The 27,319-nt window shown below is 39.3% G+C and overlaps 1 protein-coding gene and 1 long non-coding RNA gene across 6 annotated transcripts in view; one reads left to right on the forward strand and one right to left on the reverse strand.

The window, feature by feature from the left end:
* The window catches only part of LOC148350073 (uncharacterized), a 407,697-nt gene that overhangs the window by 373,351 nt on the left and 7,027 nt on the right, over nt 1-27,319 (reverse strand). For 3 of the 5 annotated variants that reach the window (XM_088319758.1, XM_088319757.1, XM_088319760.1), the window contains exons 1-2: nt 6,944-6,977; nt 5,575-5,647 (exon numbers count right to left, since the gene is read on the reverse strand). The gene's annotated coding sequence lies outside the window, so the exon portion shown is untranslated. Of the gene's footprint in view, nt 1-5,574; nt 5,648-6,051; nt 6,075-6,943; nt 6,978-27,319 lie in introns of those variants that run through there. The other 2 variants (XM_088319759.1, XR_015847080.1) reach the window with 2 other exon arrangements.
* LOC148350074 (uncharacterized) lies at nt 7,524-16,183 on the forward strand. Its single transcript, XR_015847082.1, has 2 exons — nt 7,524-7,563; nt 15,847-16,183. It is a non-coding gene; the product is annotated as an uncharacterized LOC148350074 (long non-coding RNA).

Raw genomic sequence — 27,319 nt, forward strand, 5'->3', positions numbered from 1 at the left:
CAAAATTGCTACAATTTTTCCACTTATTTTTATCATACAAAATTCCGGGTAAATTAGAAATGTTGACAAGTTTCATAAAGAGAATAAACAGATTTTTAAAAAAGACTTATCAAGTATGCATCTGGCGTGAGTTTAAGTTGTTGTGAATAAGACGAGTATTTTTTCCGTAGCACTATTTAAATACTCTATATCAACACGTTATATTGGGTATTTTTGTATTGTATATCTTTTATTTTATTTTTTTAACACAAGGATACTGCTGGAAATGTGGATTTCCCTACGGGGATGAATAAAGTATCTATCTATCTATCTATCATCTATTTATATAGGTACTTGTACAATTGTGTAAACGCATCGCTGATGTGAAAATGCTTTATAAGTAAAGGTTATTTAACATTAGACATAAATGTCATAAATATTCAATTGTACTATTGTCTAAATTATTTGAAAAATACAGAAGTACGTGAAGTATATAACACATTTTTATGTTTATATTATGATCAGATTAATTATTGACAATCCCTTTAAAAACAAAAATCTTTGGTGCGTGACAAAGATTGTTAGAATCAAGCAGAAAAAGTGATTTTATCTGTAATCGGTGAATTAGTTCTTCACACAAAAATATTCCATAAACAAAAGTATGTGTAGAGTTTGTTTAATTGTACAGATATTTCTTTCCTTTTGTAATTGATTGGTGACGAACGATCTATTTTTTTTTTAATCATTAAACGTCAAATCAGAGATTTGTAAAAAAAAAAAAAAAAAACTAACAGCATGAATTTGTAAATCATCGCTGTCATGTTTTTGTGAGAGGCTAAAACATTATTCCCCATAAAATTGTTTTTTTATGATATATTTAATGATCTTGATAATACTGAATATTTAGTTAGTTATATATTGCACATTTTTATTCTTAACCGTGTATATTTTTATATGCATACTATTTTTTTTCATACCTTGCTGTTATTTGTATCGTCTATTCCATGTTTGCACAAAGGGAGGAAGTTAATTCATCTGTGCTGTATGTTGTGCATATAACTTATTTGACAATAAAGTTGAAGGTTGAAGTTGAAGATCGAAAAGATGATGACTCTTGAAATAACTCTATAATAAGCCACTGTGGGAGGATTTATATCATAAACAAACAAAAACTAATTTGGGTTTTTCTCACATGACAGCGTCGGTGCTTTATTTTTATGAATTATGTGACCAAGAGCAGCAAGTTTGTGCCCACAGCCTGAGAATTTGGAGCTCCCGGCGGAAAACTATCCGACCTCTGACCGGCAGAACTCACTTCCCATCAATGTTTCTCCACGGCCAAATTTAAATCACCAATGATTTGCGCAAATATAAAACAAATCCCATCCGCTCGCTTCCTCTCATCGCTTTGTTGTTGTGAAGTTTTTCTTTTTCTTTCCCCAAGCCGATCGAGGCGGCCAAAGAAAAGCGAGAGTAGGCTGCCTTTTGTCACTCAGTGGGCCGAGCCCTTTTTGGAAATCACCGTTCTTTGCCTTTCCCCTCGCGGCTCGATTTAGGAGAGAGCTTTCCTTGTAAAATCCTAAATGACTCTCCCCGTTCTGTCCTAAAGACAATTCCGCTTCTCCAAAAATATTTATGACAACAGGATGCGTGTAGAACTGTAAAATCAATACGAGCTTATTTTTTTATTTTTACAAGAAAATCATAAAATCAAAGAAATCTGGAGATAATTTACAGCGGGAGACGTCAAAATATTGGTGTTTAAGCTAAAAGCTCCTCCATTAACTGTTTGTGATTGCTCAGCAAATAATCAATCATGCTAGTGTTGCTGTTTGAAGCAACTCGAGACTGCCTTGTGTCAGATTACGAGACGGAATTAACGCCGATCAAGAATCTCGCGCGATAACTCGACCGATCGGGCGTCCCGATGCTAGCCGATCTGATTGTACGAAATAAAATTTGAACGGTGAATGATTAGCGAAAGTTGGAGTCGTTCTCGAGTGAGCGCTGTAAAATCCCAGGATTCGCAGTGCATCTGCAACGCTGACAGCCTGATGATTTGCAGGCCCAGCGTTCAAACAAGCGCCATGTGAAGACTTTATTTTGCACAAATCATAACGGAGAGGGATTTGCAGCAAGACGCAGATTTTCTTTTTTTTAACAGCTCCACTACCAGATGCAAGACACACCCTTGACATACTTGTGCGAGTGTTTTTACAATTAATGCAGGGCAAATTTTAAGTTTGTGAAACTAACAACACATTATTTCATAATAAACATAGGGAGCTATGTTTTAGTAAACTGGATGGAGTGTTTTTCCATGTTTTATCTTCTGTTTCTTATAGCAGATTGTAATATACCTATCTATTTGTAATCTATGACCAGTGCAACACAGAAAATTGATCTAAAAATGGATGACATTTATGGTTACATATTAATTTTTATGCAGACCACTCATTGAATTGCAAAAAGAATAAGTGCACGGAATTATTATTTTTTTACTTTATATATGATATTCTGCAAGTATAAGATTGTATTTATATATCAAAGAATGGTAGTAAAACTGACATTATTTGTAGGATTAAATTTCTGGGATGGGCTCCAGCATCCCCGCGACCCTACTGAGGATAAGCGGTGCAGCTGATGAGATGAGATGAGATATATATATATATATATATATATATATAGTGCAACCTCGCTACTTCCCGGTTCCACGTTTGCGGGTTCAGAGCTTCGCGGGTCTAAAAAATAATAATAATAAAATAAAATAATTAAAAAATATATATATATATATATTTATTTTTTTAAGCATTTTTGAAGGGGCGTAGCTACTTAGCGGATTTTCACTTTTCGCGGGTGGTTTTGGTCCCCATTAACCGCGATAACCGAGGGATTACTGTATATATATATATATATATATATATATATATAAAACTAATCCAATGGCAAAATGAAAAGGAGCTGTTTTTATCAGTTATTTTTTTAATGTATACATTAATGTAAATTAATACGAAAAGAGGTTAATTATATTTTCTGTAATACAGAATGTGAGGTGTGTTTGATTTTTGTTTGACTTTGTGTTTTTTTACAGGGATTTTTGTCCAAGACTCACTGTTGAAATGTATGATTATACACGCATTTCTGTTAATAAAAATTCAATAAAAACTATTCAGGGAAAAAATAAATGCCTTCCTCTTCTTTTCACACAGCATATTGATTCACTAGTGTATTTATTACTTATTCTGTTTATATTTTTTACAAACCATTAACTATTGCTTTGTTTGTAAAAAATTATTAAATAAACTTGTACTCCCCCGAAAATGTTGGATTTACTTCTAACATTTCAACTCAACACAGCAAAAAATCTATAATTTTTATAATTGGGATGTTGCCATAACAGAAGGGGGCTTCACAAAATCTGCCTAGCAACAAGTGGTCGCAGATGATGGCACAGCTAGGGGAGATCTCTCCCGGTGTGCTTTGCAGACGATTAAAAATCAGATGAGATGGTAGTGGGATCAGTTGAAAAACGTGAATTTTATATATTGCAACAAGGAAGACTCTTGGTACACTCTCAATAGCATGGTCTACTTACACGCTGCTTATTTCCAGACAAAAAAAGACACTAATCAAGTCTGTGGTCAGCATCGTTAAACAAATACACGATTAAAAGCACTAAAAGTGACATGAAGAAGGTCAAATGAGAAATAAAATAGAAGAAAAAAGTCTGGAAGACTATCGACGCTCGTAAAAAGACAAGTGACATGACCGGGAAGTGTCCCTGGAAGTGTGCGTGTGCACGTTGGGTTGGTGGTAAGAAGAGAAGAGGGATAAGGGTGGGGGCTCGTGCACGTTTATCTGCTGCACGCTTTTTTCTTTTTTGCCCTGAGCGCCTCAGTTTGTGCGCCAGGCGCCGAGCAGAGTAATCTGTTTACAGTGTGTGCGTTGATGGTCATTTTTTATGATGTTGTTTAATCCACAGCAGAGAGAGGGAGGAGGGAGTAAAGAGGAAGGGAGAATAGGATTGGGAGGAGGTGGTGCAGAGGGTAATAGGGGGAGAGAGGGGGGGGGTCTGAGCAGAGGCCCCAGACAAGCTGGCTCCACTGGGCCATCTCAGTAGCCTATAGGCTTCTACTCTGGCAGCAGAGAGGCAGGTGTAAATCTCTTCCTGCGATCTTTGGCTCTATACAGTCCGTCTTTGAGACACTCACCTCCAGGTATATAGATGCTTTATGAACCCCACTGCATCCACCCCACGATAATTGGACCCATGTAACATGGTCCTGTTTTAGCCACTTTCACCTTAAAACATTTGCACAAGCCTAGCACAAGAGCAAACTGCACAACAGCCAGAACAAGCAAAAATATTTCATATAATCTACATTTAATTAATTTTGCCATATCAAAGGTATTGTAAAGAGATTTGGGGAAATACGAATAAAAGCATGATGAAATCGCTTATTCAATTACAGAAGGAAGCTAATAAGAGTGTGCACAACTCTGTGTATGAGCAAACATACAAAGTTTAGTTCGAAAATATAGTAAAACATTAATCCCTGTTATTAGTATATAAAGCAAATATACACTAACTACCAACAAATATTCAACAGTTGTTTCTCTACAGCAAGGATGTCAAACTCAGTATGGCTTTGGGGCCGGAACCAGACTTTCTGTTCTCGGGCGGGCTGCATCGGTAAAAAAGGATACCAATCCCACATTTTTAGCTTTGTTTTTCAGTATTATGCTTCATCATTCAGCCTTTATGAGTAACCTACCCAATATATTATGAGAACAGATGAAAAAGGTTACTTTCTAAGCACAACGCATTAAGAAAATGTTCATGTTTGGCATTGGCAGTGTAAACTAGATTACTTTAACAGTTGCGAGAATGCTGTTTTACACCTGAACCAACTCATCACGCTGTACAAACTCAACACTGCCCTCTGGTGGCCGGTTAGAGCTTTTGGTTTGCATTTATTTAAATAAATAATCATAATTTTGATAGAAATGACCTAGAGACTTGATTTTTTTTTACATGCCCAGAAATGTACGGCGGGCCGGAATAAATCATCCTAAGGGCTATATTTTTGACATGGTTGCTCTAGAGAGCAGATAATCATTCAAGGACCAAGATTCTCGAACATTGAAAATCCTTTATACCACCCGAAATGTTTTTTATTTAGATGAGATGAGATGGGAGATGTATTGTCTTTGTTTTCAAATTTTCCTTTGAGAGGTAAAGTTGTTTTCTTGTTTTGATTTTGGATACATCTTACTTTCAAGGAAAAATATGGAACACGGGTAGGCACTTAAAAGCTTTGGCTTCAATCTACTCCCTTTGTGCACATCATTAAGCATTGTTTTATTGTATTGTACAGCTGTTTGTCTGCAAATACTTTTTGTTTCCTTTTAATTAACGATTGATGCCGTTTTCTGTGCTGTGCCCAAGTAAAACGACACAAACAATGTATTTCCCAAGATTGAGTGTAGTCAAACGATATACAAACACATAAATATATATATATATATATATATATATATATATATATAGTATATACAGTACAGTATATACATACATACATATGTGTGTTGTACCTTGCTAGTCCACATCACTGTTGCCAAGATGGTGCACTTTAGACGAATATCACTCTGCAATCCACAGGTACTTCTAATTTTAAAACGACAAAACAAAATCATCTTTTTAAACTTCAAGTGTTATCATATAATGTTCAAACGTCGGTATTCAGGCAGAAATTTTGAAATATATTATTGCGCTCAAATACTTTAGTATAAAGAAATTATTAATAATAACACAACCACTCTTATTTACAGGATGTCTCTAAGCTCATCACAAGGTTCACTTTGTCTTAGACAATATACCTGTCAACGTATACGTTCTTCGCGTAGTTTATACGTTTTTTGTATTTTTTGTATACGCCATATAACAATTTTTGGACAGGAACATTTTCGTCTAAATACACAACTACGTATAGGAAGCAATACTGAATTTACTGCAAGTGAGGAAAGAACTAAGAAAGATGCTGAAAGAGTTGAATGTGTTGTTTGGATTACCTCATGTCCGGTCCCTTCTCAGTGTTTCTTTATTTTCCTCATGTTGAGGTTGATAAGTTTTTCCTTGCCCTCGTGTAGGGTTTAGATCAGGGAATGGTGTCATAATAGTCTGTGGTTTTCAATAATCTGTGGACTGTGCAGCCCTTTGAGACTCCTTGTGATTAAGACCGTGACAAACAAACATGACCTGACTTTATTTGGCTTGTTTACACACATTTTCTGTGTTTTTATTCTAGTCAGTCTTGATGTCAGTAAATAGGTGTCGCGTTATGTTAGTAAGGAGGGAAGTTAGAATCATCAACAAGGGGAGCAATAAGATTGAAATATCATGATGCAATCCCCAAGTACCAGGTACCTCTGATTTTATTACAATTCGAATCAAACAAATTATATTCATAAATTGCAGGATTCTTCATATAAAATCTAAGTATTCTAGTACAAATATGTCATCAGTTTTGACATTTAAGTACTCTACCGTGAAAAAAACATAATTACTCTTTTTGTACAGGATGTCCTTGAACTCATCGCACGTCAATCAGAAACGGGTGCGCTGAACTAAAAGTACGCGCAAAAAACATAAACAGGACATTTGAAAAATATAAATGATAAAATAAAACAGAATAAGACAAAAATTGAAGCATATTAGACACAACATGGCAAAAAAGGAGGAAATTACTCAGACTCAGGCATATATCTACGCATCAAACGGCCATTTTAAAGGTCACCTCAATACACCCCAAAAATATGTTTTAAGTCTTAGTCAAATAATGTCACGTGAACGACGACAAAGAAAGCCATGAGGACTCCTAACAATTGAAGGGTCTTTTATGAACATAAAATAGCAAAAAATATGAAGATATAATTGTTAATTTATTAACAAAGTGTGACTCACCACGGTGCTATTTTTGCCATTCCGACCATTAGTTGCAGGTGTCACGTGTCGTCACTTCCGGTTTAAAGTTAAATTATGATTTATATAAACATGAAATAATTAAAAAGAACGTTTAATAAATATATAAATATAAGGAATAGTATTTTAAAAAGATAAAATGTCGTTTCTAAACAAATGCTCATTTATTGTGTTTGTAACCTTTTTTTTTCCGATATTGAAAATTGATTTAGATTACAACGTAGTGTACATTGTTTGCAACGAGAGTTGACGTGGCACTCCAGGTTGAACATTTAACAAATATTAAAATACGATTTTAAAAGAATATTAGGATGGTTATGTAATATTTAGAACATTGGAATAGTTAACAACATAGGGACGAATAGAAATAAATACATTTGGGAAAAATAACTCGATAAATAGCTAATTAAATTACATTTGAATTTTTAGGGGATTTTGAAAAACTTTTGTTGTGTAAAATGTGCATATTGTCTATCTTCCTTATTGTAGAAATTTATGTTCATATATTTTTATTTAAACAAATTCTCAATGTTGCTGCTAAATGTCATTGCACAATTTTTATGATGCACTTACAACTCAAGCCAGTCTCCAAGCACCAAATTGTAAGTATTTCTACGTTGCCTTTCTCTTTAAAGGGACAGTGTGTATTATTCAGTGCCTCCTGGTGGTAAACACGTCCTTCATTATTAAAAAAGAAATTCATTCATTTAACAATACATAAGCCTCACTTCAAGGAAGCTGAAAATGTTTGTGGCCATCTTGCTACTACATGTACTAAAAAACCCTTTAAAAGCTGCACACAAAAAATAGAAGAAAAATAATGCAGTTTGGTCCCTTTATGCCTCCGTAGTTTGTATTCTTCCTTGTGGTATTTAGCACTGATTTCTGGTTACACTACACAACACAGCACCATCTAGGGACAAATAATACACACTGCCCGTTTAAAGTAGTAATACGTGTTTATCCTGGAGTGGCACGTCACATTTCTAATTCTCGTTTTATATTAAATAATATTATGTAATTTTGTGCACTATTTTTGTATCCGTCCAAATCTTCGATGTTGCTATAAAGAGGAGGGAATTAAAAATGTGTTTCTAATTAAATCCAATTCATTGATTAATCCAAAAAATAATCTACTGATTCATCGATTACCAAAGGTGGGGTGCGTAGTTTGAGATGTCCTTATAAAGTTTAAAATTAAAGATTTTCTCTATTAAGTATGTGTTAACAGTGCCTAACTGAGTTCAAATAGCCTTTTTTTCCCACGGAGCTTATTTGCTTTTATCTTACTTTTATTATCGGTGTACCAGCCACATAGCAAATTACGCTGGAGGGAAGGAGGCAGGTGGATGGTTGTGGTGGGGTTATTGGGGGATTGATTTTATACGCATGCTCGCAGTTTTCTTTTATTCCAGTATGAAAATGGTGAAAGTAAGGAAAAGGACTGTTTTCAATGCCAACCCAAACCCCCAAAAAGTTAAACAACGAAGAGTTTATTTGAGAGCATCTAAGAATTTCACATACTTGCACACGCCACCTAAGGAGCTGCAATGATGATTTCCGCCAAGAGAGGAGTAGAAGTACAATTTTTTGATGTTTTGACACCATCTTTAAGAATTTGCACCCCTTAACTATTCCCAACGGACAAAATTGATACCAAACGGCATTTCTTTCCATTTCATGACGCAAACCGGATGGGTGGGGCGTTCGTAATGAGCCTAGCGGGTAAATGACCCGACAAAGTTGATCCACGGGCCTATCACGCATAGGTCGAGCAACACCTCCGATCACGCAAAGGGTGTGACGCAGAAAAAAAGGGAAAAAAGTCTTGCAAAGTAGGTTTGTGCCACTTTTCATTAGGGTTCCCGGCCAAAGGATGCTCGCAGACATGAGATAATGAGGTCCTGTGATAACGCGGTGCTCCTTTAAGGTTTTTCCCATGAATGGAGACTGTCGCCAGTCCACACAAGCTCACTGTGTATCGCCGGCGCGCTACTCACTTCTCATTTGGCCCGCACAAAAGCTGATCGGCGCCCAAATCCCGGCTAACAAACCCGGCGTCGTATAATGTCCGGCCCTCCGACTAATTAACTGGAATCCCACCTTCTTCTTTTTAAATACAGTGAGCAATTAAAGCGCGAAGCGGGCCAGGAGAGGTCTCCGGGGCCACGCTCGGTCGCCAGGAGCATTTGTGAAGGTCTGCAGCTTCTCTATAGGCCATGGATCTTATTAGGTGGCTGACCCCGGCCCGGCGAAAGGTCCCCCCTCGCTAACTAAGATGTTTCCTAATCGGATTTTAATTGGTTGGTTAGGGCTTGTGTCCCGGTCTGTGTGGCGGCAGGCTGCGTGGTGGAGCCCGCATGGGCGCCGCCAGACATGACACTTTGGAGCGCACATTTTGGGGAAGGGGGAAAGAGGGGGGACGCTTGGAGCACAGCACACCAGGAGCGAAAACCCACAAGAGAGGGGCTTTACTAACTTTGCACGCTGACCGCCACATCAAAAAAGGAAAAACTTTGGTCTGCAAATACAAACTTAACAGTTGTATAGTACGAGTAAGTGTTAGTGAAAACAAGGCAGACGGTTTATTGTAAAAAACAGTAACTTGAAATCTGCATCATAAAAATCTCTTCCTGGCATAAGGAGTTTTAGAATAAAATGGATACATTTTATATATTCTTCTATGTTGTGCTATGACCTAATGCCATTTTTTCTGCACCAAAAACGAATTTTATGCTTGAAAACAGTCAAAAACCAGAACAGGATCAGAACCCAAACGTGTGACGTTCTCACACAAGCCTTTTATTTTACGGGAAATGGGGAGTCATGCACGTAAAGCAGCGGTCTGTCGTGGAAAGACAGGAAGCCAGAAACCGACGAGATCGATCCCAACAGCCCGAGTTGATATCGGACAGATGGGGTCGATACCGGACAGGACAGACAGACAGGATTGATAATGAAACAGGAATTCGAAAATAAACAGGACAAACAAGACGGGAACGAAATCTGGAGAGAATAATAAACAGGACAAAAATAGACAGGAACGAAACTGGAAATCGATATTAAATAGGACCAAAATAAACGGGAACAATACCGGACTGGAAATACCAACAGGAAAACAGGACCGAGTCAGAACCCACGTCTTGCGGGGCAGAGGTTTGTTGACGGACTGACAAAGTAAGAGAGAGCGCAGTTTAAAAAGAGGGAAAGCCAATCTGTTAATGAGCCGCCATGGCAACCGTGACAAAAACTAGCGTCGTCTTCAATGCCAAGAACTAAAGTAGTCTCACATAAGTTGTCTTTCTGTGACTCTAAGACTAATTCCGCCTTATTCTACAAAAAAACTAGCATCTTCTTCTTCTATGCTATAAGTAAGCTTCATATTTTTAACCAACACTAGCGTTGTTTTCCTATAGGCTGAAATGGAACTTATTCTACACCAAAACTAGCTTTGTCCTCTTTTGTGCCGAAAAATATCTTCTTCTTTTACACTAAAAATAAGCGTTGATGTCAAATTTTCTTAAAAATAGTTTTACACTGGTATTGTCGTCTTTAACGCTAAAAACTAGCATCGCCATCTACACCAAACACGAGGTTCATGTTTTTCTACGACAATAAAACTAGTGTAGTCTTCTTCTATGTCAAAAATTAGCTCCTTATTTTATGATGAAAACTAGCATGATCTTATTTGACATCAAAAAGTCACATTGTCTTGTACTATGCCAGAAACTAGCAACGTATTTTGTTATAGCCTGAAAATTGGCTTCTTTTTCACCTGAAACGCCGTCTTCCATACCAAAAAAACAACTTGTGTTTTTCCCCTACACTTAAATCGAGCGTTTTCTTCTGCTACGTCAAAAATGAGCTTCTGCTTTCGAAAATTAGAGTTGTCGTCTGTGCCAGACACAAGGTTAATGATTTTATTTGACACCGAAAAGTAGCGTTGATCTCTATGGCAAAAACTAGCTCCTTTTTTACACCAAACACTACTTTTATTTTCTTATGTCTGATGATCCTGGATTTTTTTAACACAGGAAACTGATGTTGTAATGTTTCTGGCTAGAAACCAACCTCGTTTTGAGTACCGAAAAGGAAGTTCTTATTTTTATTCTACCTTATTGAAAACTATCATTAAAACATTAGCTCCTTCCATCAAAAATTAGCTTCTTTTTTCATGCCGAAAACTAGCATTATTAGCACTGTTTTCTACTGTGTTGGAAACTAGCCATGTAGAATAGAATAGAATAGAATAGAATATACCTTTACTATCATTGTTACAAAATGGGTTGAACATATTGTGACAACGAAATTGGACGTGGCACTCCAGTTTCACATTTTACAGTGAGGATAAAAGAAAACAAAAAAGATAAAGGTTATAATTTACACAATATTTACACAAGAGAGTGCCGGCATGTAGGGTGTTTACATACAGTTTTGGGATCCCATTAGTGCAATATGCGGTAGTGCAAAATAGGCAAAATTGTTGTCATTTTCACCAGAAACTAACATTTTATTTCTGAAAACAAGTCATTTCTATGGTCTCCTAAAGCCAGACACACGGTAATCATATTCACCGGCATGGTTGAATAGGGTTACTTTAAATTGAATACTTTCAATTACTTTTGGATTACTCTAATACCAAATATGCTAATAAAAGACAAAAGAAACTAAATATGAATAAAATTATGACTCACAACACGTGGTAAGCTTTCTCTATTGGCTTTGATCTCTTTGATCTCCGGCAAAACTAACATAAAATGCAACAGAAACAAAATGAAAAGAAATCCAAACAGCTTGCCAACATCATTTTTGCCGTTCCATGTATTCCGTTACTCCCCAAGCCTGCACAAAATGTAGTAATTTTATTCATATTTAGTTTCTTTTGTCTTTTATGAGCATATTTGGTATTGGAGTAATCCAAAAGTAATTGAAAGTAATCCAGTTAAAGTAACCCTACCCAACCCTGTTCACCGGGATTAGTGATTCTACGTAGATATTGTATCCAAAAATCTGTGGGAAGCTCTCAGTATTATGTTTTTTTTGTTTTGTTTTGTTTTTTTCCATATCCACAATTTGAGCAAACAATACTGTTAGTTTAACTGAAAACAAACATGTTAGAAGAGATTATCCTAAATTATACCTGACCCAAGCAAGTTAAATCTATCACATGATTATCCTAAAAAAATCTACATGACACAGGAATCAATGATCAATGCTTCCGCGTAAGTATGCTTGACTGATATTGAAAGAAAAGTCTATTCATATTACTCGCATGCATGTAATGGCGGTTTGCAAATGAGCTAGTTGATTAGCACACAAATTGGCAGCGAGCAGCATGTATTTGGCATATGACCTTGCGAAAGACATATTCATAATGTCTGAAACAAGACTGACCGTAAAGGAAATTACGATGTTCGAGAAAGCTTTTACAGAACGGTCCCACTTCTATGGGGGTATGAAGACTTGTGCAACCCCATTCACAAAAACAATTATTCTAAACCGATTTTAATAGGTTCCCTGCAAAAGGCCTTAAGGACGGTTTGATCGTAAAGAGCACTGATTCAAAAAGGATTAAGTTGGGATTCGATAATGTTCAGGATATGATGAAATCATATGAACATCTAAGGAAATAGGCAGCATGAAATCGAACCTCCTGTGTGGAGTTTGCATGTTCTCCCCGTGCTTTTGTGTGTTTCCTCCGGGCACTCCGGTTTCCTCCCACATTCCAAAAACATGCATCTCAGGTTAATTGGCCGGTTAATTGTCCCTGTGTGCCCTGCAACCGGTTCAGGGTGTCCCACTGCCCGAAGATAGCTGGGATGGGCTCCAGCACCCCCGCGACCCTACTGAGGATAAGCGGTGCAGATAATAGATGTATGGATAAAACGATATACAGTAGTTTATAGTCAAACTATTCAACTGGTCTGATAAAAACTTTGAATTTAAAAACCATTTTTCAATTTCCATCCGAATTTTGTTACACCCCTAGTCTTCATAGTTTCTTTCAATTTCAAGATTTTGGTTGAATTTAGGAATGTTCAAGTATGGACGCTTAGTTTCAGTATCAAGAAGCCTAAATCAAAGGATCGGTTCCCACGATGGTGGCAGATCACTGATTTTGATTGACTTTACCATAAAGAATTCCAAAAATTACAAATCACATGAATAATTATTTAGATTGGTATCATGCACTTCTCAAGGAATGATTATCGGTATCATTCTAGGAAGTGATATCAACCATCCATCTTCATTTGCAATTAATTTCAACTTTCTACTTTTTTTCTGATTTCTTGAATGCAATACTTCAAAAAAAGGCTCAATATCAGTCTGATATCACTCCCCGGTATCGTCCTCATCTATCATTTTTCATTGTTTTTTACTTGTATTTTAGTAGATTTGGCGGTTCCGCATTGTACGTCTGTACTTTAAAACATGTTTAAGTTTGTTTAAGTTCAAGTGTAAATACCGACACAACGTTTCAGTATCAGTGCCGAAACTAACCTAATTTTTAGGTATCGGTACACAGGACGGTGGATGATTACCAGTGACTGGCCTTTTAGCAGCCAGTTTACGATTAGGATTCCAAATACTTACTTAGTGTAATTGATTCCCCAAGAGTTGAGTTTCGGTATCATCTTTAGAAAGTTGATAATAAACATCCCTATTTATTGAGTTATTTTTGTAGTATTTCTTTTTTTAGTGGATTACCGTATTTGTGCAATGATTAATCAGTTGAAAAATATCGCTGACTACAATCGCAAAAGATTGAATGCAATGGAAATCGAACCCGGGTTGCGGCAGTGAGAGCCGTATTCTAACCAGTGATGTGGATAATATTTGAAAAGGCATTTCCTTTAATCTCATTATCTTACTATTTTTGTTACGGTGCAAGAGACGAATATTGGAAATAGAACAGGAAGTCATCTTGTAATATATATTGTCATGGTTGCCGTGTGTGTCACAGTTGCCATGGTTCCCAATTGGCCCCGCCTGTGTGGTGCCAGCTGCAGCTCGTTGAGAGATTGACTTTCTGTTTATATAAAGCTTAGCGCTCTTTTGCTTCATTGTCAGCCCGTCAAACGAACCTGATTTCCTGTTGATTTCTTCAGTCCGGTATAGTTCCCGTTTATTGTTGTCCTGTTTTATTTCGGGTTCCAGTTTTGTTTCCGTCTATTTTCTTCCTGTTTATTATTTTCTCTAGTTTCTCCCATTAATCATCGATATCCTGATTTGTTTTCATTCCTGTCTGTCCCTTCCTGTCCGGTATCGACTCCATCTGTCCGATATCAACTCGGGCTATTGGAATCGGTCTCGTCGGTCTCTGGCTTACTGTCCTTCCACGCCAGACCGACTTCCTAACGTGCATGATTCCCTATTTCCCGTAAAATAAAAGGCTTGTGTAAGAACATCATGCGATTGGGTCCTGTATCTGTTCTGGTTCTGACATATATGGTGTATCTGACGATGAATTGGACTTTGAAAAACATTAAATGAATACATTTTAAATGTTATGTTCGTTTTGTGTTTACATCCTCAATAAATTATTGTGATCATAGCCGCACGGATTCAATAAAGTTTTTCTCTTACAATAATCGGTTTGAGCTGAAAAAAAAAGGCCCCCAACTCGAAAAGAGAAGGCCCGGTATCGGCATGATTTCCCTCTGATTTTGCATTGTTTGTGATGGAAACATGTTGTTTTATTTTCACAGTGTCATACCTGTTAACCTCCACGGCTCCATGTCCTTAAAAAATGTTGTATTTTCCCTTACAAAATAAAATAATCTTACACCATTTTTTTAAACATGTTTATTTATGTAGTTTAACATGTTATATTGTACATGTGTTTCGTTACATCTTATATATTGCTCTTTAACATTTTGTTGTTGTGAGATACTGAGTTGCTCGACATAAATGAGGTTTATTATAAAAAAAGTTAAAAAATGAAGAAGCTTGGACGTTTACTGTAGAAGGAAGACATACATGCAAATATAATTAAGTAGAATAATACATTTTCTTATTCAAATTATTCATTCATTTTCTGCACTAAATTATGGGATAACCACAAACCTGACTTTTTTCATTTTCCCCTTTTATACTTCCTTTTTTTCTTAACTTCTTTATACAACAATAATGATTCTGTCACGAACCAGGACAGGAAACAGGAATGGCAAACCCAATCGCATAACGTACTCACAGTTTATTAGGGAGAGGAGGAATGCGCGCACACTCGATCCGGGGATCGATGGTCGGGGAAGTGGATTGAAATCTGAACAAAAGAGTTGTCAAAATCAAACAGATCAGGCCAAAAATAAAACAGGATCAAACACTGGCAAATTCACAGAACTAGGCATTTCACACAGAGTTTAACAGGAGTTTTTGCAGACGCTCTGACCACTAACGGCTCAAAGGACCGCGTTTAAGTACCCCCAAGGAGCAATCTGTCAACGCAGTTCAGTTGGTGTCCATGTGCGGGGCCAATTGGGCGCCGTGGCAACCGTGACAGAACCTGTCGCCACACGGCTGGGACCAGTTGGGCGCCATGGCAACCGTGACAGATTCGTAATATAATGCATCAAAGCTTACTTTTCTAAAAAGAGACGGACTTCCTTTCACTACATAACTACCACATGAAATCCGAGGTGTTAGACGCATGCGCACAGTAGCATCAAACCGCTCGCTTCGTTTGCAACGAAAAAAAAACGATACTGATATAGAGGCTACCACGGCGAACTCGTTTGACTTGATTGATTTGCCGTTTCGTGATAGTATACATAGGTGTATACCGGATGGTACCCATTATTGACAAATTTGCGTTTTTCCGTACGGATTCTCTTGTACGTCGTACACGTCTTAAAATGCATAAAAAACGTAATTTGTACGTACAGGTCGACAGGTATGCAGTGTTGCATTTGGAAGTTCTCCATTGACTCAATCAAAAGAACGTTTGAGCCTCAAAAAGGGAGCCACAAAGGCGAGCATGACCACAAATGACCATCAATTCATCACTCGACTCTTTGATGGGAAAACTTAAAGCGGCAGCTGCACACGTTCAAGCCTCTTCTATGCCCGGCCCGCCGACGCTCCTGAATCACCCCGACAACAAAAAAGAAGGCGCCCAGGTTCATCTTACGTCCAAACACGCTCCTCATTACCCCCCGAAAATGTCTTCATGCAAAACATCTGTGCGGAATTCAATAAATGAGGGCACGGCTCTTAACCGCATCCGACGTATTTTGATTTTCATGTGGCTTTCGTGTATTGTCTAGCTCAGTAAATACGAGCCGGCGTCATATTTCAAATGTCACAAGTCTACTGACGGGGACGTGCAATTTGAACATGAAAAAGCAGTAAAGCCAAACACAGCTTGTAAAAACCAAAAGGGGCGACGGGGAGGGGGGTTACTATGAAAGTGACTCATATTCGACTCGTGAGAGATCTAAAGCACGGCCGTTTAAACGCATGTCGGGGGCACAGAGTCGAGTGCATCTGGGGTTCTGGTGTTATAACCCCCCCGGCCCTGATACCCCGCCCCCGTTCGAATTTAATAGACTATTAGAATAAAGGTTCGAAAGGTTAACGGCGTGCTTTGTCAGTGCATAACCATATGAACCTGTTGACGCACGGTGGCCACGGTTTGGTTCCCACCGAGTAAAGCTAGCGTGTACTTCAGTCGGGAAAAATACGACCTGTAAACCACCAGCGGCAGGCGGTGGCTTTTGTGGGGGCCCCGTTTTGGCCAAACTCAGAAACTTGAAAAAAAAAATGTTTCTTTTTCTATTTTGGGTTTCTGCAATTAATTTCTGCAATGAGCTTATGTAATTGATTTGTTTCTGTATTGAATTACAGTTTAGAGAATATATTGAGATGCATACTGTGGAGAAAACAGGCCGACTATAAAATCTCAGAACAGAATCAAGTTTTTTTTCCCTTTACGATCGTCGAAAATGCTCTTTTTCTCAAGACCTGGTGTGACAACTTGTTAAAGTATAAAGCAGTCCTTGCCGCCGCAAAATCAGCCTATTTTTCGAAGGTGATTGCGGCACAAAAGAAAAACCCCAAAATCCTTTTCGACGTTGTAGCATTGCTAACGAGACAACAAATTATCCCAAATAGTTCTACCCATTCAGCCCATGACTTTATGGTCTTCTTTTATCATTCCGATGTAGATCCCTTAGCTTCGCACACTTGCCCGAGCGACAGTCCCGCTTTTGTTTACGATCCGTCGCTTCGTAAGTGGGTTGGCTATCCACGGAGATCCCGGATCTCTTAGTATCTTGTTCGGGATATCAAAGGTGGTATTAAAAGTGCCCGAAAAGTCGAAATTTAGACGCAGACCCAATTGTATAGGTTCCTCCAACTATAGGTATTATTGGCCATCCATGTGTCCAGAAAAGAAAGCAAAAAAGACAAGAGAACAGTAATAAATAGAAGAGTAGCTGAAGAGCTGTTAGCCGCTGTGCGCTGCCATGAGGTTTTTGAGTTTTTCCTTGCCCTCATGTAGGTTTTACACCAGGGGATGGTGTAATAACGAGAAGAGGATCGCGGTATAAAGCACAAAACAACAAGGCCAAACAGATGATGAAGGTGCTGTATTTGAGTGAGATCAGGAGGTTTCTCCTTCTACTGGTATCCATGGAAACCAGTATTACCTGTCTAACGTCGGGGAGCAAACCCCTACCCAAAAACGATCCTGATGATAAAAAACTGTCAGGATAAATAGGCAAAAATATTTGCAAGGTAGTCCTTAAAGACTAGGCTACGGTAAAATGAATCGTGCATCGTAACTGTAGTTCAGGAGAATTAGTGGAATAATATTTAACGGCAACAAAATTCCAAATCATGCGCAAGAAAACATTATTTCACTGTTTTGCTTCCTTGTCTAGGGTGATGATGGCCCTAGGGAAGAAACTCTGAACCTGTTAGTCCTTGCATTAAGGGACCTGTAGCGCCTACTGGACTTCATAATGTCAAAGAGGTGGTGGCCAGGAGAAAAATGGGCAGGGAGCAGCCAATGATTTTCGGGGCTGTAATGATAACTCTCCATATGTTATTCCTGTCACGGTTGCCATGGCGTCCAATTGGCCCCGCCCATGTGGCACCAGCTGCGACTCATTAACAGATTGGCTTTGCATCTTTTTAAGCTCAGGGCGCTTTCAACAAACTTCTGCCCCGCAAGATGTGGGTTTCGACTCCGTCCTGTCCCTGTTGGTATTTCCTGTACAGTATTGTTCCCGTTTATCTTTTCCTGTTTACTATCGGTTTTCAGTTTAGTTACCGTCTATTATTGTCCTGTTGATTATTTTCTCCAGTTTTCGTTCCTGTCTAATTTGTCCTGTTTATTTTCGATATCCTGGTTCATTATCTATCCTGTCTGTCCCGTCCTGTCCGGTATCGACCCCATCCGTCCAATATCAACTGGGCAATTGGAATCAATCTCATAGGCCTCTGGCTTCCTGTCTTTCCACGCCAGACCGCTGCCTAACGTGCATGACTCCCCATTTCCCATAAAATGAAAGGCTTGTGTGAGAACGTCATGCGTTTGGGTCCTGATCCTGTTCTAGTTCTTAAATATTCCTGTCCGCTGAATGATTGAAATGAATTGAATCAAGACCAACTTCAATAAATCCATAAACCTGAATATATATTTTGGATTTGTTTGTTTTTTTAACTTTGGTGAAGATTTGGTAAATTCCTCACGAATATAATAATTTAAAACAATATTTTCTAATAAGTTCAACCCCTTTGTGCACAACTAACCAAAACAATAGTGTGTGATAAGTATGGGAAGAGGTAAGGGAGGGGGACCTGGACAGTTTTGGGGGGGGGCGGTCAGCCGTGGTGCATTCGTGGCGTCAGAGGCATGCGGGAGATTCAATTGACCGCACTCAACTTTGCCGCCGCTTGAGTTCGCCGCCGCCGCGAACACTTCAAAAATTGTTGTTCTCGCTACTGACAAAACCGTGAATTCACCCAGAAACTGAAGGTCAAGTTTCAACAGAAGCAGGGGGGAAGTGGAAAGGAAGGGGGGGTAGCATGGAGCAACTTATGGAGACACGTGAGTGGCATGCAAATATGCTCCTTTCATTTATATATATAATAGATAGATAGATAGATAGATAGATATACATACACACACACATAATATCCAATGTACTGAATGACCCACAAAGTTGAATGACCTACTGGCCATCATCCGTCAGAATTTGACCCAACTTCAGAGGTAAGAACGTGCCAAAAATCAATCCAGCTACCGGTGCACGAGGCTGCACGAACAATTTAATGTACAGTATTTTCTGCACTATAAGGCGCACTGGATTATAAGGCGCACCCCCAGAAAATATTTTTGGGTGATATATTTTTCATATATAATGCACGCTGGACTATAAGCCACACGGTATTAAGACTACAGTAATAGCTCGGTTGTGTAAAAAACAAAATAGATCTGTTTAAACTTAAATCATTTAAACTAAAATTATGATGTCAAGTTTCACCACTTAAGTTAATTTTAAAAAACGACAATTAACATGGTAAGCACGAGAGGGTAATCGAAGACCACTCTTTGTTCCTCAAAGGCGTAACAGTTGCCGTATGCGGTATTATTTAAAAACAAATTGAACAAGAGTTGGTAATTTGTACAAAATTTGTACAAAGAGGGCACTCAAAGACCACTATGTGTGTTTCTAAATGGCAGAACAGTTACTGCAGGCAGCATCATTTAATTGTAAATATGTATTTCTAATTGCATTCACCATATTTTTCAGTATATAACGCGTTCAGTATTATAAGATGTACTTTCAAAAGTCTGGCCAATTTGAGGTTTTTAGGTGCACCTTATAGTCTGGAAAATATGGTATCCATTTTTAACAATAGAATCTATATACAGTAACAAAGGAATACAATGTGAGTGGAAATCAAGCCGGTATCACTTATGATCGATATCACTTTGCGGTATTAAATGAGGGTGGTAGAGCAGCATGGAGGTTATTGCAAAGCCCTTAGGCGTGGAGGTACAGGGTTCAATTCCAGCTACCGACCTCCCCATGAGGATTTTGCATGTTCTCTCTTGTGTGTTTCTTCCCATTTTTAAAGACATGCATGGCAGGTCAATTGGCAGTTACAAATATTCCCTTTGGTGTGAATGAACGAGTGAATTGTTGTATGTCTCCTGCAACTGTCTGGCAACCGGTTTGGATCGTAAGTTCGATTCTACTTTAAATCAGACCAACTATTTTGTTTTAAAATTGGAGTGATAGAAGTCCCCCAATTTCAGCTCCCCATAAAAATATATATTTATGTGTATGCATATTACTATTTTAGGCTCTTCCCCCTCAGTGCAACCTCAGTGGAACTGTTTAAATCTTGGGTTAAAACACACTTCTGTTCTATAGCATATGAAAAAACTATATTTCATGTTGAAAATATCTGTGTATTATTTGTTATTGCAACATCCATTGCAGCCTGGTCATTCTGGAAGGGGGATTACCTCATGTGCAGTCCCTTCTCAAGATTTCTTCATTTTCCTCTGTCAGGACCAGAACAGAAACAAGACCCAATTGCGTAACGTTTACCACAAGTTTTATTGAAAGAAAGAGGAAGGGCTGCACCCACGATCCGGTGTTCGCTGGATGCGGGAAGCAAGTCACTCTCGCACTCAGACTGTGATCTGAATACGGAAGTGAATTTTCTGTAGCAAGCGATGGCGGTGTCAGGGAGAGAAGCCAGGACTGGGAGAGCAAAGCGTGGTCGGGGTCGGAAACGAGTCGTAAGCCGGGATCAAAAATGGGTCGAAAGCCGTAACGGGAGAGCAGACGTGGTCGGGATCAAAACAGGTCGTAGCCGGAGACAAACGGGAGCAAAAATGGGACATGCGGGAGTCAGGGTCGAAAAAGGCTTGCCTTGTATAAACGTAGGATCGCAGACGGACTGACAACAGGGGATTGACAGGACTGGGTTTAATTAGGGATAGGGAGCCAATCAAAGTGATTGACGTTGGTAATCATGACATCCTCATGCTGAGGTTTTCGAGTTTTTCCTTGCCCTCGTGTAGGTTTTAGATCAGGGGATTGTGTTATAATAGTCTATGGTCTGTGCAGCCCTTTGAGACTCTTTGTGATTAAGGGCATCACAAATAAACATGACTTGACTAGACTTGACTTGACTTTCAAACAGGTCAGGCCTCATTCTTTCCGCTTATGGTTTTCCATTTCAAAGTTCCGCCGTCCCCACGTAAAATACCAAAACACGGTAATCCAATCTGACCCCGTTGCAAATTTTGCAGAAACTATCGGGGGGTAGCCGGCTTGACGTGAGCCACGCACTTATCCCACTTAACCCCCCCAAGAGAGCGAAGCCACCCCTCGCTCTCAGCCCCAAAGATGATGAAGGAATTCCGTGCTTTATACCGCGATCCTCTTAAAGGAGGATGGAGAGGATGGACTACACAAAAAAAAGAAAAGTTGGCGACTTCAAGGAAGCGAAGGAGGCCAGGCTGAAGTGGGGGGGGGCAAGGCCCACATCACGGGGGCACCACTTCCCCCCACGTCTGCGGATGCTCCCCCTGTATTTATACCGTGTTAACTCGACGACAAATAACCTAAGGATTTTTTCCCCCTCTGCTCCTGATTTGCTATTGTTTGCCTTTTAGCACGCAAAACTGGTTTGAGTAAGCCTCACGTTAGGATGGTTGGTGGGGATCATGAGGGGGGGGTGAAGATGCTTATCTCCTCGTGGCACATAAAGGCCTAAAGACTTTTGACACATGGTCCACATCTGAGACATTTGGAGTCGCCATCGCACTGCCTAGAGGTGACGGCTGTTGACAGTTTCATTTTTTTTATTTTTTTTTATTTTTTTATCCATCACGTTATGCTCCAAAAATGAGGCATGCTGAAGTACTGGTTTGCTGCATTCAAGGCAACCATTTACTCGTTTATATTAGATGTTAATTGCATTATTATTAGGCAAGTTTTCTAACCACTACATAGTTAATATTTCCTATATATTTCGAAAGTCTTTTCTATTCAAGGTCTTTATTACATGTTTCACGAAGAGTACTATGACAATTCGATTAAATCTAATTCAATTAATGTTTGTCAGCATTGCAATTTCAAAATAATGTCATGATTACTGAGGCGAGATACCTGAGCCTGCTCCTTTGGCGCCAACTGCCTCGGACGCTGATTGGCTACCGATTACTTTTTATACATCTGTCTTCCTGTCACCGGTTGTCAGCACGTCTGCGAACCTCATCTTACGCTAGGCAAGTTTTTCGACCCTGACTCTCTCCTGTTCTGATTCCCGTCTGTTTACCGGCTCCGACCCCTTTTCTGATCTCGACTACGATTCTGCTCCCCCGTCCCGGCTACTGATCTGTTTTTTTCCCACTCTTGACACCGCCATCGCTCGCCACGGAAATACCACTTCCGCGTCCGAGCAACCTGCTCCCCGCAACCAGCGATCTACGAATCGTATATACTATCCTTTCCCTTCTTCCCAATAAAACCAAGAGAAACGCAAGCAAGTGCGTCCTGTCTCCGTTCTGATCCTGACATAATGTGTAAAGGTGACTCCGTAACTTCAAAATATTCTCATTGCCGATGTCATCTTCTCTGTGAAATCATAATTGCAGGCTTTGTCAAGCTCCTTTTGTTGCGCGTGCATGTTAGTGAAATTCTTAGATGCGCTTGAATAAACTCTTCCTTTTTTATCTTTTTAGGGGTTTGGATTGGCATTTGGACTGTAACAATTGTATCTCACTTTCACCATTTTAATCTTAGAATAAAATGAAATTGCACGCACGTGCTTGAAATCACTCTTGAAAACCCAATTTGGTTTTTTTTCTGCTCCAACGTTTTAAGCGTGCATGTTTACACTCAAATGCTTGACCCATTTTTGAGGATTACTTTACACAAAACGACCTAATTACTTCGCGTTGTTGCAGACGAAATGACTCAGACTGTTTGGTAAAAAATGAACTATATTTTGTTACTTAAAATAAAAGTACTGTATTTTACAGAATTTTATTGTACAAAAAAATAAAAAGCATTTATTTTTTGGGGTTGTTTCTGCAAAACATCACTGGACCTGGGATACAAACCAACTCAAATATTGGGTTGGTCGATTTTTGACCCAATTCGCGTTGTTTTACTATTTGCAGTGCACATAGCCATAACACCCTGCGAACTACCTATTAGTGCTCACATGAGAGACTGATGGGAATACTAGGTGCTGTAAATAGGTCATTGGGCGCACAATCTGCTGCATGAGCACTTACTGTACCCCTCTGTTACAGTCAATGAAAATGAATTTCCATCAGGGGACTAAATGAATTGAATTATTATGAAAACAATATATATTTATACTACTTTGACTCTTATCTCAAGTTTGGCAAAATCAATAGCCCCCACAATAGTTAGCTAGCGGCTATTCTTGAGAGCGACTTCAGTCATCTTTGTTTTGCTTTTAGTGCCCCTCGATGGTTATAACCCACAAGCATGGGATTTTCTATTCCTTGTTTGTCTGGAGCCTTGGCTGTCAATAAACACATCCCCTAATTAACTGAAATTTTTTTTCATCAACCGGGTTACCTGCAGACTACAAAAACACACAAAAAGAGTCGGCGGTGCTGAAATATCAACATGTTTGAGAGGTTAGCAGTCCTGGGGGGTGAATGCCCAAAACTTTTTGATTCCGGAAAGTGCGTTCTATAATCTATAATTCTTTACCGCGCCTCCGTCTTTTCAGAGCAAACAACCAGCATTCAGTAAGACGTTAGTCCGTCAATTGGACATGTCCGGAAGTTTGTATTCAATTACAGTAGTCGAATAAGCTAATCTCCAACACTGGAGTAGGCGAGAGGGGTGTTCTCTTTGGTGGCGTGGCGTTTAGGGCCCAGGCAATCTCCCCCCTGCATTGGGGAGCGGTGCCGCCAAGTCTGTCCTCGCTTATCATTAACAATCTGCAAATAAACAGGACTGCATACATTACATCACTTGCAGCTCCGTGATCAATTCCAGGAATGTCTTTGAAGCTTTTGCTTAATGAACCTACACAGTATGGCTGGTGTGTGTATACAGGCACGACGCAATGACCTCGGAAAGGAACTGAGATATATGTCCAACACAAAAAACAGTTTTGGGAATGTCATCCATTTCTGAAAAATGGAGTATTTCAGTGTTATTTCTATATATTCCTTTTTTTACGGGCTCCCCTAGTCCCTGGGAGCCCTAACCCAGTAAAAGTTTATACAGCGTATTGACCGTCCACTACTTGCTTAGCAAATGAAGCGGCGTCCAGCTCGCAGCCGAGTCAACAACGCTTCTTGTTTGATGGCACCTTCCACTAAATTGAAGTGTGCTTCTAATGGAGAGGGGGGATTGTTTGGGAAGAGCACAAAAAGCATGGGAACATTTTACACTTACGTCTTGCCTGAACCTTTACTGTGCATTTCTATTTACGCTCTAAAAACACTTGGGTCAAAGGTTACCCAAATTGGGTCAGAAATTGACCATTTTATGGGTTCTGGTGTACCTATACATACATTTCTTATCTTTTTGGTAATATATTTAGTGTTATACATTTGGGGTCCAGTCATTTAATAAACGTAACAATAACAAAGGTAAAAAATAATAGCACATAATGTCAGAAGGAATTTTATTAAATATTTGCACTTAAGGGTGGATTTATGAGGAGAAAATGGTGGATTTTTCCCTCAAAAATTTTACTAAAATGAGCAATAAATCAACGTTGTATACTTTAATCTCAATATATTTTATATCTCTTTTTTTAGATTTTGGGGTAGTGCACTCTTCGATTGGACTTCAATTTACTTGGGGGGCCGCCGAAGACATTGTCAAGTCAAGTCAAGTCAAGTCATTTTTATTTGTATAGCCCTAAATCACGAAGAGTCTCAAAGGGCTTCACAGATTGTTACACTATATTACACAAACTATTTTCAACCGACAAGAGGAGTAGGTTATTCGTATGCAATGGAGTAGAAGTGAGTTTTAAGTTTAGATTTAAACATTTCCACTGAGGTTGCAGATCGAATCTCAGGGGGAAGAGCATTCCACAGCACCGGTGCCCGGATGGAGAACGCTCTCGAACCAGCAGAAGACTTTTTTGCTCTCGGGATCATCAGAAGACCAGCACTCTCAGATCGTAGGCTTCGGACCGGGACATAGTGGCAGATCAGATCTGAAAGATAAGAGGGAGCAAGTCCATGTATGATTTTGTACAATACTAAGAGAACTTTGAAGTCACATCTTTGGCTAACTGGGAGCCAATGCAGGTTAGCCAAAATCGGTGTTATGTGATCGTACTTTTTTGTCCTGGTTAAGAGCCTCGCTGCGGCATTTTGTACTAGCTGAAGAGACTTGATTCTGGACTTCGGGAGACCGGAGAGTAGTGCATTGCAGTAATCGAGACGGGAGGTAACAAATGCATGAATTATTGTTTCCGCATCAGACTGAGACAGTATTGAACGGATTTTAGCAATGTTGCGAAGATGGAAGAAGGCAGTTCTAGTAATTTGCTTTACATGCATCTCAAAGGATAGATCAGGGTCAAATATGACACCTAAATTTTTAACTGAGTCACTCTGTGTGATGTGACATTTGTCAATGTTCACAGCAGTTTTTGAGAATAAGTCCCGGCATTTAGAAGGACCAATGACTAACATTTCAGTCTTTTCAGAGTTAAGACGCAAGAAATTGAGTGACATCCACTCTTTTATCTCAGTGAGACAGGCCTCCAAATTTCCACAGTTTAGTGTGGAAGATTCCTCCAACGGAAGATATAGTTGAGTGTCGTCTGCATAGCAATGGAAGCTGATATTGTACTTGCGAATAATATCACCTAATGGAAGCATGTAAATGTTGAAAAGTAGGGGGCCGAGCACTGAACCCTGCGGAACACCGCAGGTAACATTAAAGGGCTCAGATGTCGTTTCACCATATTTAACACAGTGCGTCCTATCTGAGAGGTAGGATTTGAACCACGAGAGGACAGCTCCTGAGAGACCAATCCATTTTTCCAACCGTTCTAGTAGGATATTGTGGCGCACTGTGTCAAAAGCAGCACTAAGATCCAGCAGCAGCAAAAGTGATGAAGCGCCAGAATCCATTGACATTAGGAGATCATTTGTTACCTTGATCAGAGCTGTCTCAGTAGAGTGGTTAGCCCTGAATCCTGATTGCATGGATTCAAAAAGGTTATTCTCGGATATGAAAGCATTCAGCTGCTGTGCCACTACTCTTTCGAGTACTTTAGAGAGGAAAGGTAGGTTTGACACAGGTCTGTAATTACTTAATATTTCTGGATCAAGGTTGGGTCGTTTCAGTGTGGGTTTAATAACGGCGGACTTAAAAGCTGCTGGAACTACACCTGAGGAGAGTGATGTATTTATAATATTTAGAACTGAAGGCCCAAGGACGCTAAAAAGACTTTTAATAAGTGAACCTGGGAGCGGGTCGAACTGGCAAGTTGTCGGTTTGGCCGCATTCACCACTTGTTTGAGATCATCAAGTGACAGTTCACTAAAACCGGCCATTTTCCCAGGGCAGCCACCCTGTCGTGCATCTGTAAATTTCAGTCCTTTAATACGTGTGGTACTAACAATATCTTTTGCAATTTCTTCCTGTATGCATTGAATCTTCTTAGTGAAGAAGACCATTAACTCCTGAGCAGAGTGTGTCGAACTGTCTGCGATAGGCTGTTGCCTTGTAAGCGATGATACAGTGTCAAAAAGGGCTTTGGGGTTGTTCTTTTGAGACGCAATCACCTTCGAAAGGTAGGCCGATTTTGCAGAGGCAAGGGCCGCTTTATACTTTAACAAGCTGTCACACCAGGTTTGATGGAAAACCTCAAGCTTGGTAGCGCGCCATTTTCTCTCCCATTTCCTGCATTCTTTTTTAAGGGTTCTAGTTTCATCAGTAAACCAAGGTGTGCGCCTTTTAGGACGTGATTTTAGTTTTATGGGCGCTATTGAATCCAGCACACTAGTCAGGGTGGTATTGAACTCATTCATGAGTGAGTCAATCGAGCCATTGTATTTAGGAAAGGACGCAACTGCTCCAGGAAGGAGTTCAAAGAGCTCAGAAACTGTGCCAGTGCTTATATTGCGTCCGCTAAATCCCTCATCTTTATTAACTCTACATTTAGTTAGCACCTCAAATGTCACTAAATAATGATCAGAGATAACAGTAGTACACGGTAGCACCATAATGTTTGAGGTTAAAACTCCTCGAGTCAGAATCAAGTCTAGCGTGTTCCCATTTTTATGGGTTGGCAAGTCAACCAGTTGAGTAAAACCAAATGCATCAATTAGAGAACTAAACGCAATAGTAAGTGAACTGTGTG

The sequence above is a fragment of the Urocampus carinirostris genome, chromosome 16, assembly GCF_059441175.1.
Source record: "Urocampus carinirostris isolate Australia breed hairy pipefish chromosome 16, RoL_Ucar_1.0, whole genome shotgun sequence".
NCBI classification, from domain to species: Eukaryota; Metazoa; Chordata; class Actinopteri; order Syngnathiformes; family Syngnathidae; genus Urocampus; species Urocampus carinirostris.